Source organism: Schistocerca piceifrons, chromosome X (genome assembly GCF_021461385.2).
Source record: "Schistocerca piceifrons isolate TAMUIC-IGC-003096 chromosome X, iqSchPice1.1, whole genome shotgun sequence".
Taxonomy (NCBI): Eukaryota; Metazoa; Arthropoda; class Insecta; order Orthoptera; family Acrididae; genus Schistocerca; species Schistocerca piceifrons.
In genome coordinates, this window is record NC_060149.1 from 263332284 (window position 1) to 263349779 (window position 17496).

At 38.7% G+C, this 17496-nt stretch overlaps 1 protein-coding gene across 3 annotated transcripts in view; it reads left to right on the forward strand.

The window, feature by feature from the left end:
- The first annotated feature begins 7989 nt into the window (after window positions 1-7989).
- Window positions 7990-17496, forward strand: part of LOC124721086 (C2 domain-containing protein 5) — a 230532-nt gene continuing 221025 nt past the window's right edge. For all 3 annotated transcript variants that reach the window (XM_047245898.1, XM_047245897.1, XM_047245899.1), the window contains exon 1: window positions 7990-8190. The gene's annotated coding sequence lies outside the window, so the exon portion shown is untranslated. The remainder of the gene's footprint in view (window positions 8191-17496) is intronic.

Consider the following 17496-nt stretch of genomic DNA (forward strand, 5'->3'; position numbering starts at 1 on the left):
GGAATTTTTGTTTTGCAAAATGGGTTACAATGGGTGTGTAGTACCATGATGTACGACCGCTCCCAATCGCTGAGTGGTCAGCGCGACAGAAGGTCAGTCCTAAGGGCTCAGGTTCGATTCCCAGCTGGGTCGGAGATTTTCTCCGCTCAAGGACTGGATGTTGTGTTGTCCTAATCATCATCATTTCATCCCGACGCGCAAGTCGCTGAAGTGGCGTCAAATCGAAAGACTTGCACCCAGCAAACAGTCTACCCGATGGGAGGCCCTAGTCACACGACATTTTTACCATGCTGTACAAATACATCTAGAAAAACCCCTGAAAAATTGTTTTTGAATGTTCCAGAGAATGAGAAGACGCGTAAAATGTGATTGAACTGTAACAGCAAATTGCCACTACGTCGACGCACAATTTCAATAACTTCATTAAAAACGTGCTGCACTAAGAAATTAACGTTAATTTACCTCTGAGATTGGCTTTCCCACTGTTACAAGAAAGGATAGCGTCACTGAACGAAACGAAACTCTTAGTGAAAATTGTCGTTTTACCCAATTTCCCATCAATTATTCGGTGGGCCACTTGTTAGGTCGGTAAACCATCGAATTTTATAAGTCCATAGATAGCTGGTTCGAATCCAACTTGAAAGAATATTTTAACTTATTTGTCAAACGATTTGTCAATTCTCTCATATGAAATCCAAATCACAATTACAAAACTTCACGACGCTGATCAGAAACAGAATATAATTGTGTTTTCCTTGCTGTTTACATGTGCATACATTTGCAATCGCTGTTCAAATGCCTCACATTCAAAAACATATTTTCTAGTTAATGTGACCAGCCACATTTTACTTTATTAGGAATAATGTTTTTCTTTTATCTTCGTACTGTCCAGCTAGGATCCTTACTGTTTACACTTTTGCAGTTTCATCATCTTACATAAAGATGAAGTAACTGTTTCAGACGCTGAATTAGTTTAAATTCATAAGCATCACGGCCCTTACATTTGTTTCACCTGCATGTGTACCCACTTTATATCGTCCTACACCTCGTTGCACTGTGGACACGTGGTGATATACACTCCTGGAAATTGAAATAAGAACACCGTGAATTCATTGTCCCAGGAAGGGGAAACTTTATTGACACATTCCTGGGGTCAGATACATCACATGATCACACTGACAGAACCACAGGCACATAGACACAGGCAACAGAGCATGCACAATGTCGGCACTAGTACAGTGTATATCCACCTTTCGCAGCAATGCAGGCTGCTATTCTCCCATGGAGACGATCGTAGAGATGCTGGATGTAGTCCTGTGGAACGGCTTGCCATGCCATTTCCACCTGGCGCCTCAGTTGGACCAGCGTTCGTGCTGGACGTGCAGACCGCGTGAGACGATGCTTCATCCAGTCCCAAACATGCTCAATGGGGGTCAGATCCGGAGATCTTGCTGGCCAGGGTAGTTGACTTACACCTTCTAGAGCACGTTGGGTGGCACGGGATACATGCGGACGTGCATTGTCCTGTTGGAACAGCAAGTTCCCTTGCCGGTCTAGGAATGGTAGAACGATGGGTTCGATGACGGTTTGGATGTACTGTGCACTATTCAGTGTCCCCTCGACGATCACCAGTGGTGTACGGCCAGTGTAGGAGATCGCTCCCCACACCATGATGCCGGGTGTTGGCCCTGTGTGCCTCGGTCATATGCAGTCCTGATTGTGGCGCTCACCTGCACGGCGCCAAACACGCATATGACCATCATTGGCACCAAGGCAGAAGCGACTCTCATCGCTGAAGACGACACATCTCCATTCGTCCCTCCATTCACGCCTGTCGCGACACCACTGGAGGCGGGCTGCACGATGTTGGGGCGTGAGCGGAAGACGGCCTAACGGTGTGCGGGACCGTAGCCCAGCTTCATGGAGACGGTTGCGAATGGTCCTCGCCGATACCCCAGGAGCAACAGTGTCCCTAATTTGCTGGGAAGTGGCGGTGCGGTCACCTACGGCACTGCGTAGGATCCTACGGTCTTGGCGTGCATCCGTGCGTCGCTGCGGTCTGGTCCCAGGTCGACGGGCACGTGCACCTTCCGCCGACCACCGGCGACAACATCGATGTACTGTGGAGACCTCACGCACCACGTTTTGAGCAATTCGGCGGTACGTCCACCCGGCCTCCCGCATGCCCACTATACGCCCTCGCTCAAAGTCCGTCAACTGCACATACGGTTCACGTCCATGCTGTCGCGGCATGCTACAAGTGTTAAAGACTGCGATGGAGCTCCGTATGCCACGGCAAACTGGCTGACACTGACGGCGGCAGTCCACAAATGCTGCGCAGCTAGCGCCATTCGATGGCCAACACCGCGGTTCCTGGTGTGTCTGCTGTGCCGTGCGTGTGATCATTGCTTGTACAGCTCTCTCGCAGTGTCCGGAGCAAGTATGGTGGGTCTGACACACCGGTGTCAATGTGTTCTTTTTTCCATTTCCAGGAGTGTAGTTATAATATACCGACCCATTTGAAAAAGTTCTACAATTATTTAGTTTTGAGCGAGTTTAATGATATTTCAGGAAACAGGGAAAAGAATATCCATTGTTGCACATATCTGCACCCTAAATGGGTGAAGCACAAATGCATCAACTTTTCCAAGGCCCCCACTCTCAGCATTCACAAAATTCATTTCTATTGTTACTTAAGAGTTGTAATTGCGTTTTTCATCACTAAATAAATAATTATTTGCAGTAAAAGCACATAAAAATCTCATGACTTCGGGTGACACTCCTATAACACAAGTATAGCTTCGTTTTACTCCTAGCCTGTGACTTCACCAGAGCATCAGCCAATAACAGAGTGTTTTCGATCACATGACCAAAGCTTGATATTTAATGTTTTTTAAGCTTTAATTACATAAAAATAAATGATATTTTGTGAGAATATTAACCATAAATGCTATTTAAATGTTATAATTAATCAGAATAACAACAATCTGAACCATATTTTTAGTATAGGAAAACAGTCTATTGTTGTCCCCATATCATCTATTGCGCATTAAGGCCCTCAGGCCACAGGATCACAACGGCAAATGGCGGTTCTGTCAATGGCTGTTGCAGAAGTGTGCTACAGATCCACTGTCCACATCAAGGTGTTATTTACCAATGAGGCAGGGCTCACAAGAGATAGTGTTGTGAATTTCCACAATGATCATGTATAGGCAGATGTAAATCCCCAAGAAATTCAAGAAAGAGGGCATCAACACCGATTCTCAATCAATGTATGGGTAGGCATACATGGTGACACGTTAATAGGGCTATACGTGCTACCACAAAGGTTAACTGGGGCGCATTATCTGAACTGTCTCATTAATGTATTGCTTAACTTGCTGGAGGCTGTGTCATAACAGCAACAGATACAAATATGGTTTATGCATGATGGCGCACCAGCCCACTTTCGTTACAGTGTGTGCGAACATCTCATGCAGACAGTTCAGGACCACTGGATTGGCCAGGGGGCCCAACGCCCTGGCCTGCTCGTTCCCCAGACCTCAATCCCCTAGACTTTTGATTATGGGGACACTTCAAGGAACCGATCTATGTGACACCAATCAATGATCTGGGGACACTATAGGGTCACATCTTCAATTTATGCTAGCAGATATAACAACAACAGTGTTTACTTCAAAAGATGCATTAGTCTTTACACTGGGAAATCAGAAGGGTGCATTGTTATGAATGGACGCCACGTTGAACACTTCATGGAAACGTGTTTATAGCAGAGAGTATGCACTTCTTGGACTTATCTCAGAAAGTATAAATTTCCAGATCCAAGTTTATTGGACTTATTTCTCTTGTTTTGATGAGTAATATCACCTCTCAAAGTATTTGACACTTTTTTGAACACCCTGTTTATTTTGCAAGTAATACTTATCACTAGGAAAATGTTAGCTGATGATAACCAGCATGTAGTTAAATACGAGATTGTACATTCACACAATACAAGATGAAATGAGAAATACACTAGACAAATATTCCAATACAACACTAAAACAAAATGATCTACCACAAATGGCAAACAAGCTGTACACCAAACTATTTTGTGACGCCAAATAATAGAAGATATTTTTGCATTCAAAACAACTGTTCATGCTTACCCACTTCAGAGGTGTTATGTGGTGTAGGTGAGTATCTAGCAGGTAACAAATTTGTAAATTACAACTGCAAAAATGTAATGATAGTACAAAATTTATATAGATTTTGTCAAGTGAGAAATATCTGAATTTGTGCCAATGGTCATGCGAACTACACACAAAGAATTAATGGCCCATCCACACGCAACGATCTGACCGTGCAAATGTCTATACATATCACTACTGCGCAGAGAGATCGCTGCATGTGGGCAGGAGTTTTGCGCAAGTATGAGATTAGATTAGATTAGATTTACTTTCATTCCAATTGATCCATAGTGAGGAGGTCCTCCAGGATGTGGAACATGTCAGAAAAACAATACACGACAAATATTTACAACTAAAACAAGTAAGCTAATGTACCATTCCACAGGTCCCAAGTGGAATGATCATCATTTTTTAATGAACACTAAGAGTCATTTTACAAATACTAATGCACTGAATTTAAAATAAAAAAGTTTTTTATTTATTTATAAGGTAATAAACGTGTAATACAACTACTGTAATACTTATTTACAATGAACACATTACTGCACTGAAATGGTGCAGAAGTTAGATTAAACATACACACACACACACACACACACACACACACACACACACACACACACACACACGCGCGCGCACGCACGCACAAACACACACACACACAAATTTTCAATGAACACATTACTGCACTGAAATTGTGCAGAAGTTATGTTGTACTTATATACAAATCAGTTGGTTTTACTAAGAAATTCATCAATGGAGTAGAAGGAGTTGACGACCAATAAATCCTTTAGGCTTCTCTTAAACTGAATTTCATTGGTTGTTAAGCATTTTATGGCTGCTGGCAAGTTATTGAAAATGTGTGTTCCTGAATAATGCACACCTTTTTGTACAAGACTAAGTGACTTTAAATCCTTGTGAAGATTATTCTTATTTCTAGTATTGATTCCATGAATTGAGCTGTTGGTTTGAAAAAGTGATATATTTTTAATGACAAATTTCATTAATGAATAAATATATTGGGAAGCAGTAGTTAGTATCCCTGGTTCCCTAAACAGGCTTCTGCAGGATGTTCTTGAGTTCACACCACATATAACTCTTACTGCACGTTTTTGTGCCCGGAAAACTTTAGCTTGGCTTGATGAATTACCCCAAAAAATAATCCCACATGACATTATGGAATGAAAGTAAGCATAGTATGTCAGCTTTTTCATTTTTATATCCCCTATGTCTGACAAAATTCGCATTGCAAACAGAGATTTGTTAAGACGCTTCAGCATTTCTGTGGTGTGCTCCTACCAGTTGAATTTATTATCAAGCTGTAATCCCAAGAATTTAACACTGTCCACTTCTTCTATCTTCTTGTCATCATGTGTTAGACATATACTCTTGGGACACCCCTTACAAGTTCTGAACTGCATGTAGTGTGTTTTTTCACAGTTTAGTGACAAAGAATTGGCTAGGAACCAGTGATTAATGTCCACAAATATTTTATTGGCTGATCTTTCTAAGACTACACTTGATTTGCTATTTATTGCAATGTTTGTATCATCGACAAACAAAACAAACTTGGCATCTGGTAATGTTACTGATGAAAGGTCATTGATATACACAAGAAAAAGTAAGGGCCCCAAAATGGAACCTTGTGGGCCCCCACATGTAATTAGTTCCCACTTGGATGATGCCTGATAGCTTGATACATGTCTCTTTCCTAATAACACCATTTGTTTCCTGCCAGAGATATAAGATTTGAATCATTTTGCAGCATTTCCCGTTACACTATAATATTCTAGTTTACTTAAAAGGATATTGTGATTTACACAGTCAAATGCCTTTGACAGATTACAAAATGTACCAGTTGCCTGCAGTTTTTTGTCTAATGAATTAAGCACATTTTCACTGTAAGTGTAGACAGCCTTCTCAATATCAGAACCTTTTAGAAACCCAAACTGTGACTTTGACAGTATGTTATTTGAGATAAGATGGTTATAAAGACAACTTTACATTACTTTTTCGAAAATTTTTGAGAATACTGGCAACAGTGAAACTGAACGGAAATTTGATGCTATTTCTTTATCTCCCTTCTTAAACAGTGGCTTAACTTCAGCATATTTCAGCCACTCAGGAAATATTCCACTGATACGTGACTGGTTACACAGATAGCTTAATATGTTACTTAGCTCAGAATCACATTCTTTAATTAACTTTGTTGATATTTCATCATACCCACTAGATGTTTTTGATTTTAAAGATTTTATGATGGATATTATTTCTGTTGGGGTAGTGAGGGTCAAATTCATATTATGGAAGTAACTTGATATGTCTGGTCTAAGGTAATCCATAGCAGCATCTACCGAACCTGACAACCCCATCTTTTCAGTAACAGTTATAAAATGTTTGTTAAAAAGTTCTGCAACACTATACACATCTGTCACCGATGTATCATTTACTCTTAATGCTATTTGTTCCTCTTCATGTCTGGTTCTACCGGTCTCCTCCTTCACTATATCCCATATTGTCTTTATTTTGTTATCTGATATGACTATCTTTTCCTTGTAATATATTTGCTTTGACATCCGTATTACAGTCTTTAATATTTTGCAGTATTTATTAGAATGTGCTATAGCATCAATATTGGAAATGTTTCGGATTGACAGATACAGTTTTCTTTTTGTGTGATGTGTGCAAACTGTCAAGTTTGAGTTTTAAATAAAACTGCTCAAATCTGTGTTTTGAATTCACATCTGCGCAGACGACCCCAAACCTGTCGCTAAAACGTCTTTTAGTCAGCTGTTTGTTTGGTTAGGTGCTTCTCGTCTCTGGACGCAGAGTGAATTTTAAAATGGCGGATACACGTCTGTGTTCTACATAGTTTATTGCCCAATTGATCGAAATGTTTAGGGATCATACATGTTTGGAGAAAATTAAAAGCTGGTACTACAGCGATAGGAATCAGAAAGTAGTTGATTATAGTTCTTTAATAGGGAAATTACGAACGGTTGAGCCTATGGAAAATGGGGAAATGGTACATAATAATTCATTGAGGACTCTTTACTGCAAAGAGCTAAGTAAAATAACGAAGTCTATATACTGCATCTCAAACACCTGTAAAACCGTAAAAATATGACCGGTAAATTGTCAGAACTGAAGTATAGCATTTTACTTGCCTCTGTAAAATCAACCTTCAGGACAGGGAAAGTAGTTCACTTTACTGGCGTATGATTTCATTCAACGCTTCTTTCGAAACTGCAGTTGGAAATTCTGCATCGTTGTAGCCTATTGTCTGGAACCTTAATATCACCGTCAGCCACTCATGTGAAGAAATTGCTCTCCTCATACAAACTTTTTCCCTATTTACTAGAAGTTATGAGCATCAAAAGATAATTATACATTCCTAAATCCATCCTCAAATAACTACGCCAGTAGTCTAGTTCGCTCTGCAACTCGTGAAGTAAATCTATGTGTGAAAACTGCCTTACCTTAAGCAACCACTGTGTAGACCATTTTGATCTGTCTTCCTATTTCTGGTATTTTGCTTTTTGCATCGTAAGTTCCTCATTTCTGAGTAAGTGAAATAAAGTTTGATGATACTGTAAGAGGATGTTAGCGCTAGCCACTGAAATTTCTTTTCTACATCGAGACATGGTGGGCGAACAATAGATTTGAACTTGTGTCGTGTCTACCACATTTGCAGCACAATCATTTGCGAATATATCTGCGCAGACAAGTCGTTGCATGTGGACCGACGGTCCTTAATCGCATGCGTCGGCTAAGATGTTATCGTGTTGTAGGTTTTGTCTTTTAAGAATCTTTGGTCATATTGTTGTGAAGATACGTATGTAGGCGGGTACTAGAGATATTTATACACACACAAACAGACAAACAAACAAAAAAAAGTATGCCGACTGGAGTTCATATAAACTGTCAACATAAAGTACATTTTTTTGTGTGTGTATCTTGAAATAACGCGGCAGTGTTGAGAATGTGTGGTTCGAAAGTAGACAACAGTGAGCAGTATACAGTGAGTATTCACGAAAAGAAAGATCAACCTTACAATATACCGGAGCTTCAGTTGTTCGAACGAATACATATTTTATTTATCCAGAGGTGGTTCATTGCTTTGTAGTTCCACAATTAAAAGTACGTGACGCATTCTTAGCGAGCAGTGTGCATGCTATTATGATAGTGTTTAGATAATTCTTTTAGAATGCTCAGTATTTGTCTGTAGATTTGGCAAAAAAAATCGTGTATAAATTGTTATAAATATGGAGAGTATAAATCATGCTGCTTGGACTGTGGGAAATTAATTCTTTACTTGTACTGTTCGGAATTATCATTATGTAAATTCCCTAAATATTTGGAAGTGAGGCCATGGCTTCATGACTACGCGGACAAGCATAATTATACTGCGTGTCTATTTCGCCTTGGTCTCAATTTGGTTCTAGTATTTCTAATACCATTTACTTGTGGCAGTGCTTTCTGTTTGTGTAAATGTTAAATTGCACATCAAGTTACAGATTTACCTATGGTGTTCCAATCATTGGCCCGGCCATGTGGATTTATGTTTTCGGTGATTTCCCTAAATTTCTTAAGATAAATGCCAGGTTGTCAGCATCGAAAATGTGACAATAAGTTACCTCCCCTAATCCAAGCTTGTGCTCCACATCTAATGATGATGTAAATGTTATGTTACACCCTTTTTTTCAGCACACTATTATTAAGAAATCACGACTGCTGCAGGTACTGCTGACCCATTGTCTATTTTTTAGCAGTTGCGTAGTACATGTTTATGTTTGTGCTGTATGTGCAAAGTTCAACAAAAGTATAGGAAATGCACTAAAGCATTCCAAAGGTTATAATATGAAACTTAAAAAATGAACACTGGTTCATTCAGTGTAAGCAGTTGTAACATTTCAAATTCAGAAGGGACTTTACAAAAACAGAATCATCATCATTGAGAAATGTAATTGGCACCACTTTGTAGTTCACCTAGAAATTGATGTTTGTCAAGTTTGTCATTGCTGCCTCTGGATACAGATTTTAACTGTACTGTTATGAATCAAATGTACTGAAGGAGCATTTCTGGGCCAACTAATTTGTTTCACACAATGTGACCATTATACAAAATGTATGTGCCCAGATGTCTTTGCTACAGATTAATTTGTACCTGCGGCCCTAATCATAATGAGTCATGCACGCAATTGCCTGTCAGGTCATCCAATAATTTGTGATTGTTTGTTTGTAATGAATTAGCCACACATACAGGCCTTTGACAAAAATATAGAAATACTGCAAGGAATGCATGCTTGGGCATAAATCCTGCTTGTTGTGCTGTTGTATTTAATCACAAATGGCTCCTGTGCAATGTCTTTGATACATTGCAAATGTCAATCATTGGCTAAACAGTGGTCTGTGTGTGTGCACTATGTTGGAGCTAAGTGAATTCGAATGCAGGCTAATAGTTGGTGCTCCTATGGTGAGTGATTGCATAACCAAGGTACCCAAAGTGTTTGGTGTTTCAAGGGGCACCTTATTGAGGATTTACACCGCATACAGGGAAAGCTGAAAAACATCATCCACTAAGTCACAAAGCAGAAAAAAGTGTGTGTTACATGTTTGTGACGGGCTGTCATTGAAGAGAATTGTGATGAAAAATACAAGAATGACAGCTGCAAAAGTCATTGCAGAACTGAATGTTACTCTTGCGCACCCTGTCAGCACCAAAACATCGAGGATGCTCCATAAGCTGAGAATTACAGGGCAAGCTGGAATTCCAAAGCCACAAATCGGTGATTCAAATGCCTGTAATGGGAAAAAGCAGTGACAAAGCTGTAAAACCTGGACTCTGGAACAATGGAAGGAAGTCGTTAGGTCAGATGAAGCTTGTTTCATGCTGTTTCCAACTTGTGGCTGAGTTTACCCAGGGGTGAAACATGGCAGGGGTTTGGTGGTGATTTAGGCAGCTGTATCATAGTACCTTTTGGGCCCCACAGATAATCTCCACGGTTGCAACTCTGCTAAGAATTAGGTGACCGTTTTGGCAGATGGAGCCCCTGTTCACCCAGCTCGCAGCATACAGGCTGCTTTCATGAGCACAAGGATGAATTGACACATCATCCATGGCCACCACAGTCACTAGATTTCAATTTTATTGAGACTTTGTGGTATATTTTGGAGAGAAGGGTACATGGTGCCATCCACCTCCATCGCCATACCTGAAGTTGCCACTATTTGCAAACTGAAGTGTATAAGGTTCCCTTGAAAATGATACAGGATAACTGGAAGCTGTTTTGAATGCAAATGGTTTTCCTATACTTTATTACACATGTCTCGCGTTTGTTGTGTTTCCATATTTTTGTCCACCCACTCTACAACCTGTTAGCTTTTATCTCGGGATCTTCGGCCTACATTTGTTCTTTGAATTTTACCAGCATGAGTGGCTGGCTATGTTGAAGGTTCCATTGCTGCTAAAAGACTGGGAGTGGATGGTGAACCCTTAGACTGCCAGTCACTCGTCCTGGTGAAAAACCATGAAATAAATGTAGGTTAAAGATTCTGAGACAGAAGCCAATGGGAGATAACAAGTGCACATGAGAGCTTCAACAATTTTTTATGCTTAGTAGTTCTAATGGATAAGTTCATAAACCAAACACAAGAATTTATACCAATAAAGGAGAGGTTGAAAATGATGAAACAGATCATGTGTCCTAACATGTAAGATGGAAATATGAATATTAATCTACATTTGCTCATAAGGATTCGTCCTAAGCTATTAAAATCAGTAGTTTATTTGTCCTGAGTAGTGTGGAAAGAGGAGCAAGTAAGGTGTATACTTTTTCATATGCTGCGTGGCAAATTTCAATATTGTCTTGTGTTTTGAGGTCCATAATAATCTGATTTTAAATTCCACTTCCCCTTTCCCTCATTTTCTCTCTTCCCTGTACCAATGTTGAGATTCATCCTCATTTAATTTTTTACAGTGATTTTAAATAGTCTTTTTGTAAGGGCTCAGATATCTATAATGTAAAGTACCCAAGTTTTTGATAACTCTAGTAGAAATAGTTGCAACACATGTTTATTGGAAATAAGTTTTTAATGAATTTGGACTCAGAAGTATGTGGTTATTCTTATTTTCATAAATAAGGGAAACTAAAATGATCCATTGAAAGAACATTTTTCTCAAATTAATTTAGATGGCTTTTTTTACTTGTGGGAACATATAACTTTGGTTGGTACACTGCATGCAGCATGGAGATGTCACATACATCTTTATACAGCCAATTTCTCTAAAGCAGTGTGGTTGCATGGTAGAGGATGGTATATTGTCATTGGTGTCTGGTCAATTTTTTGTGTAATCTTTGAAAATGTTACTGAATTTTCCTCCTAGTTGAGAACAGCCTTAAAGAAATGTATATTTGCAGAACAGTTTCTTGACGAACAAAGTTGAATTGGAATTGCTATTAGATGATGGATAGTGCTTCCTATATATATTAAATTTAGTACATGTTGCTATGACTGGTGAGCTGCTATTTCTATCCATGTGCAGCATGCAAAATAAATTAAATAATGTAGTGTGTGTGTTCTCATTTTTCTTTTTGTGTTTGTTATGTTTGCTTGTTAATAGGCATGCAATTTTTTGTGTTTACCTTAGAAATGCAGAAGCATTTGATACAGGGTATTGGCTTTCTCACATGGCATCATCAAAATGGCAAACATAAGTAACTCCTCTAAATTCAGTATGGCTACAATGAAATCAATTGTGCTACCATAATTAACAAATAGCAACAGCATTCTGTCATAAAAAATATATTTCAGATAGCCTAAATCAACATACAATTAATGGGTGATGTGTGTTGATTTTCCATTACAAAATTGAACAGAAATTCATTATTCTTACATTACATAAATCCTACATGAAACCTAAATAACCTATGTAGCTAAACTGAACTCCATAAAACCAATTAATCATGAAACTGATATTCACAGAGGAGGGGAAGGGGGAAGAGGGTCTGAGATGTAAATTCTGCTATCGGTAAATTCACTTAATGGTATAGGTAAAATGAACTTCCCTATCCACCAAACACAAAACTATGATATCTGAAACATAAAAAGCCATTTAACACATATTTTTCATATCATTATTTGCGCTTTATCTGTATAGCTAAAATGAACTTTACAGGACAAGGCAAACATTAAACATAAAAAGCTAGTTGTGATGTAGGACTGGTATTGTTATATGCATTTAACCTACCTAGTCAAAGTGAATGCCACAGTAACCATGAATGATTCACAAAGAAGCCAAATAACAGGACAATATGAACATACATTAGTATCACTAACTTCAATTCACCTATATGTCTAAAAGGAGGTCCACGTCACCCACTAAACAAACATCAATACATTTGTAGTAAAACCCATAAAACAGTATACCTACGAAAAACACAGTAGTACAAAAAAATCTGCAGTTTGGCAAAACAGGAACAGAAAATAAAATATCGTTCGGTATAGTGTCCAGTCAACACAAAAAGTGAATGGAACCTGTTAAAATACCTGCCTCACCTGCTTGCTCCAGGCAATCATGCCAACTTACCCTGATCCCCAAAAAAACTTTTCCACCAATCAATATCCATTTCCTTACAACAAACACAATACATGCTGAAATTAAGTTAAAAAGTAGAGAACACACTTTTTGAAATAAACCATATCGAACATATAAACTATAGAATATAAAACTCCCCACACACCCCTTCACAACTGACCAGTAACTGAACAATCATTGACAACTATACAAAATCACACGGAAGACAAGCAATACCAGTCTTGTGGATCACCTGCCTAGATCTTTTTGAACCGAGTTCCCCACCAAATCTATCATTAAAAATTATCCAAATGACAGCACCATATGCAATCATTACTGCTTTGGAAAGGAGACATTTTTCAATAAACTTGCAGATTCTAAACATTTTTGACATTTAACATATTGCAGCAATACACCCTATTTGTGAAGAAAAGTTACAGTTCTCAGTATGTCATCCATCTCCTCAGTCAGCATAAAGCTGTTAAACTTCACTGTTGGATCCATCATTTAACCAACACATTCAGTGATCTTTTGCAAATAACAACACATTTAACAACTTTCCTGCATTGAAATTAATCACAAGGGAGCACCACATAAAGCAACACACCTCCTTCAAAACACCCTCTTGTCACATGCTAACTTTCAAATACGTAATGATATGAAATGCCAGAACATCATCATGTCATGGGTCAAAGCCAATGCAGTACTGAATTCTTGGGCTGACCCATCAAAACTGTGGAAAAGATTTTTACATTCATATGCTCCCAACAGGAAATCTTTCAATGTGTTCTGTACTGATGTCAACTAATTTATTTTCAAAAATGTTTCGATAGCAAATAAATGGACAGTTGAGAAATGATAATGTGCCTTTTGGTTCATGATGTTTCACAGAAGTAAGTCACTCTTTAAGAAAGGCTTAGTAACACTGATGTTTTCTCTGTCATTACTGTTCTCATCTCATAATGCCTTTCACTTTCTTTAATCTAAAATACGTATAATATAGCCAGTTAGTGTCACAGGAAGCATTACCATTGTTAAAAGTGGTTTTAGTAAATGACGGTGATTGAGATACTCCCAGTGTTGCAAATTAGTCCCATAACAACCATATGTCTCTCATAGTGACTCCTTTGTTGTAGACATTTTCAAGGGAATATCAAAGATTACAGTATCTCACATCCGCTTTGACCTGTGACATCATCAAGATGTCGGACACCCCTATTTCAATGTATCAGAAATTTCACTTGACTTATCTAGCCCAAGCGAAGTCCACAGTACCTTGAAAATCCACACGTAACTCCAGAACCCAGTACCAGAAATTTCACTTGATCTATGTAGCTCAAATTAAGTCCACCATACCACAAACCAATCCATAACCCCAAAACCCAGCTCCAGAAATTTCACTTGACTTGGTTAGCTCGAGCAGAGCTCAAGATACTAACAAACCACAACTAGTAGAACTAGTATCAAAACCTAACCAGACCAGAATAAGTACAACATACTCCATGATACCCACCAGTGTAAACTATAAATGTGAACTTTAACCACCAATCCAAACCATAAAAGCATAAAAAACTACTCAAATATAAATTTCAACACCCACATTTCAAAGAAAATTACAAGCATAAAAAATACACTACACTACTTACAATTTCAGAAAACTAATAAAAACCAATCACAACAAAACACAATAGCACAAACGTAATTGCCACCTCCTCCCATCTCAAAAAAAAGTCATTCTCCTTAAAACAGAACCATGGGCCACATTAAACAATGCCGCCCATACATTTAAGTAACAATCTTCAGCACATACATTTTCCCAACAAGCTTGAAAAAACTGAAATGTAAATGGTTTTCAGGCAAATTCTTCCTCCAACTCTACTCATAAGAAGAAGCTGTAGGATCCCTATGATGGATGTTACTACCACCCCCGCCCCCCTTTCCTGTACCCCTCCATACCATTAATACAAGTTCCCATCATGCAACATTTAAACTGAACATTATGATGTACCATTAAATGTCAGTAACCCCTAATGCCAAAAAATCTGTATGAAGAAAATAGATTTGAAACAATAGTGGAATGCTCTGCAATGTACTCCTCGATTAATCAAACCAAAATCCATTTTGTATACTTACCCACCACTATAAAAACCACATCAGAATACCCAGCCCCTGAAACAACAGCCCCCCACACCCCCAGATACCCACAGCACCACCACTCCTCCCATACTTCACCTTCCCAAATGAAAACTCATCAATTCCCACAACTACCCTACTACACCCCCACACCCCTCCAATGACCACCTCTACTTTATAAACTGTGAACAAAATTCATGACAAAAATAAAAGCAATCTAAAACAGCTCATGGCGAGAAAACCAAATTAGCGAGCAATAGCGCCAGTTATAAGTTAGCAAAACAATATCTCGTAGAGCCAACCTAGAATTCTCGTACCAGAAACTCCTTGTAACTGACCTCCAAATATTGTCATGTTGACCGTGCCATGTGTTCATATATTCCCCTACTGCTTTGTCTTCAGATTTTCTGCCACGAGATCATATAATCAGAGAAATTTGGTGGTAGCAACCATATCATCACCCATAGCTGCAACTAACGAATAACTAGTAAATTTTTTTGTAAGATCCACGTTTTGCAAAAAATTGTCCTCATTCCTCAAATGATACCTGTGTTAGCCCATGGAAAAGTTCCATAATTCTCTTGTAATCATTGAAGTAACTGGTAAAAAGTGTAGTATCATACCCCTGAGTTGCTTTGCTTTGTACCATTAATCTGACTTGATGGGAATCCTAAACACTTGAGCAGTACTTGAGAGTGGGTTGTAAAAGCATTCTGTATACACTCCCCTTTATAGGTATGCTACACTTCTGCAGAATTCTGTCAATAAATCATAGTCTGCCATTCACTTTCCCTACAACTGATCATGTGTGCTCATTTCATTTCATACCATCTCAGAAGTTTAAATTTGACACTTAGATATTTAATCATAGAGACTGAGCCATTTATTGTGTCATTAGTACTGTATTAGAACATTATAGGAACATTTTTCCTAGCCGTCGGCATTAATTTACATTTGTCGACATCTGAAGCCTGCCATGCATCACACGAAATGGAAATTCCACCTAAGTCATTCTGTCCAGCAATGACACTTTCCTTCATACAACAACATTCATCAAGCAAGTTCAGATTGCTGTGTTCTTTATCTGATAGTGTTTATGTACATGATAAACAGGAATGCTCGTGTCAACTCACCTGGAGCACTCTTGGCATTACATTTGTCACTTATGAACACGAGTTACCACAATATACAGGGTTCCATTGCCACATTCAGTTACGTATTTGAAACTTATTCAGTGCACTCAAACCATTGTTAATTGTCTACAGTGTACTTCAGTGTTGAATGCTTTGCTGAAATCTAGAAATATGGGATCTGCCTGCTGGCTTGCATCTACGGTTTGCATGATATTGTTGAAAGAATGAGCTTAGTTTCACTTTGCTTTCTAAATCCATGCTTTTCTCTCTGAGGGGAAACTGATTGTATCAAAGCGTAGAATATGCTCAAGGATCCTACATCTTTAAATTATTGCACTGCAATTTAGTGGGAGTAACCTACAATTTTTTTAAAGTCACTTGAGACTGTTTGTTATTTGAGAGAGTCACAACAAATGTGAGCTTGAAAAGAGGCCAGTGCTGCAAGGTACTCTCTGTAAAACCAAAATAGAATTCCATTTGGGCCTGGTGTCTTATTTGTTTTCACCTAGTTCAGATACTTTTCAACACCAGTAAGTCTTATTTCTAAGCCTCAGTTTTAGAGCTTGTGTGACAGTCAAATGATGGTAACTCTGTATGATTTTTCTATGTGAATGATTTGTTTAAATGTGAGACTTAAGACATTACCTTTGAGTTTGCTGCCATCTATTTCACACCAGGCTGGCTGATGAGTGAAGTGACTAAATAGACATTTTTGACCTGCTTAGTGGTGTTAAATAGTATTAGAATTTTCTAGGATTCTCTATATTTCACTAATCAATGACAGTGAAGTGATGAATAGCTCTCCTTACAAATGTGCGAGATTCTATAAACTTTTGCGTCTCGGGATATCTACACCTTTTTTTAAATGAGTGTGTAACAATCTGTGTTCCTGCTGTTTCTCAGCATTTTCTGGATTATATTAAAGCAAGGTAGGTCTTAACAACCTCTAATTAGCAAATAATTATCCAGAATGCAACACACAATAATTTTAAACTTTTCTCACGATACCTCAGTGTCTGCGCCATTTGGATTTCCCGATGTTCGTTCATATTGTATGTGCACTACTCTGCAAAACTTAAGGATGAGATAGATGAAGTAACATAACATATTACCCACTCAATGGAAATGAGTGAAAGTGAGGGAGCATGTTGCTAGAGGTCTCCCAGTGCACAGAAAGTTGGACATCATGTGGTGTGAAGTAGTTTTCCTGTAGTGCCAGATGGGGCTGGCCTTGCAACATGAGGCAGTTGAAGGAACAGGAAAAAGACAGTGTGTGTCAATCAACAGGCAGTTATGGTGTTCTGTGGTGTTCTTAATTACAACAGGGGGCCAGACACAAAATTTGGATAACTTCACAAGGGGAAGAATCTTCATGAAACTAGAAGAAAGGTGAAGCGTGATAAGTGTAGTCCAGGAGCTTGGTATTGCTTACAGCATTGTTCACATTCATGGGGGGGCATTCCAGATCACACGCACTGCTGCC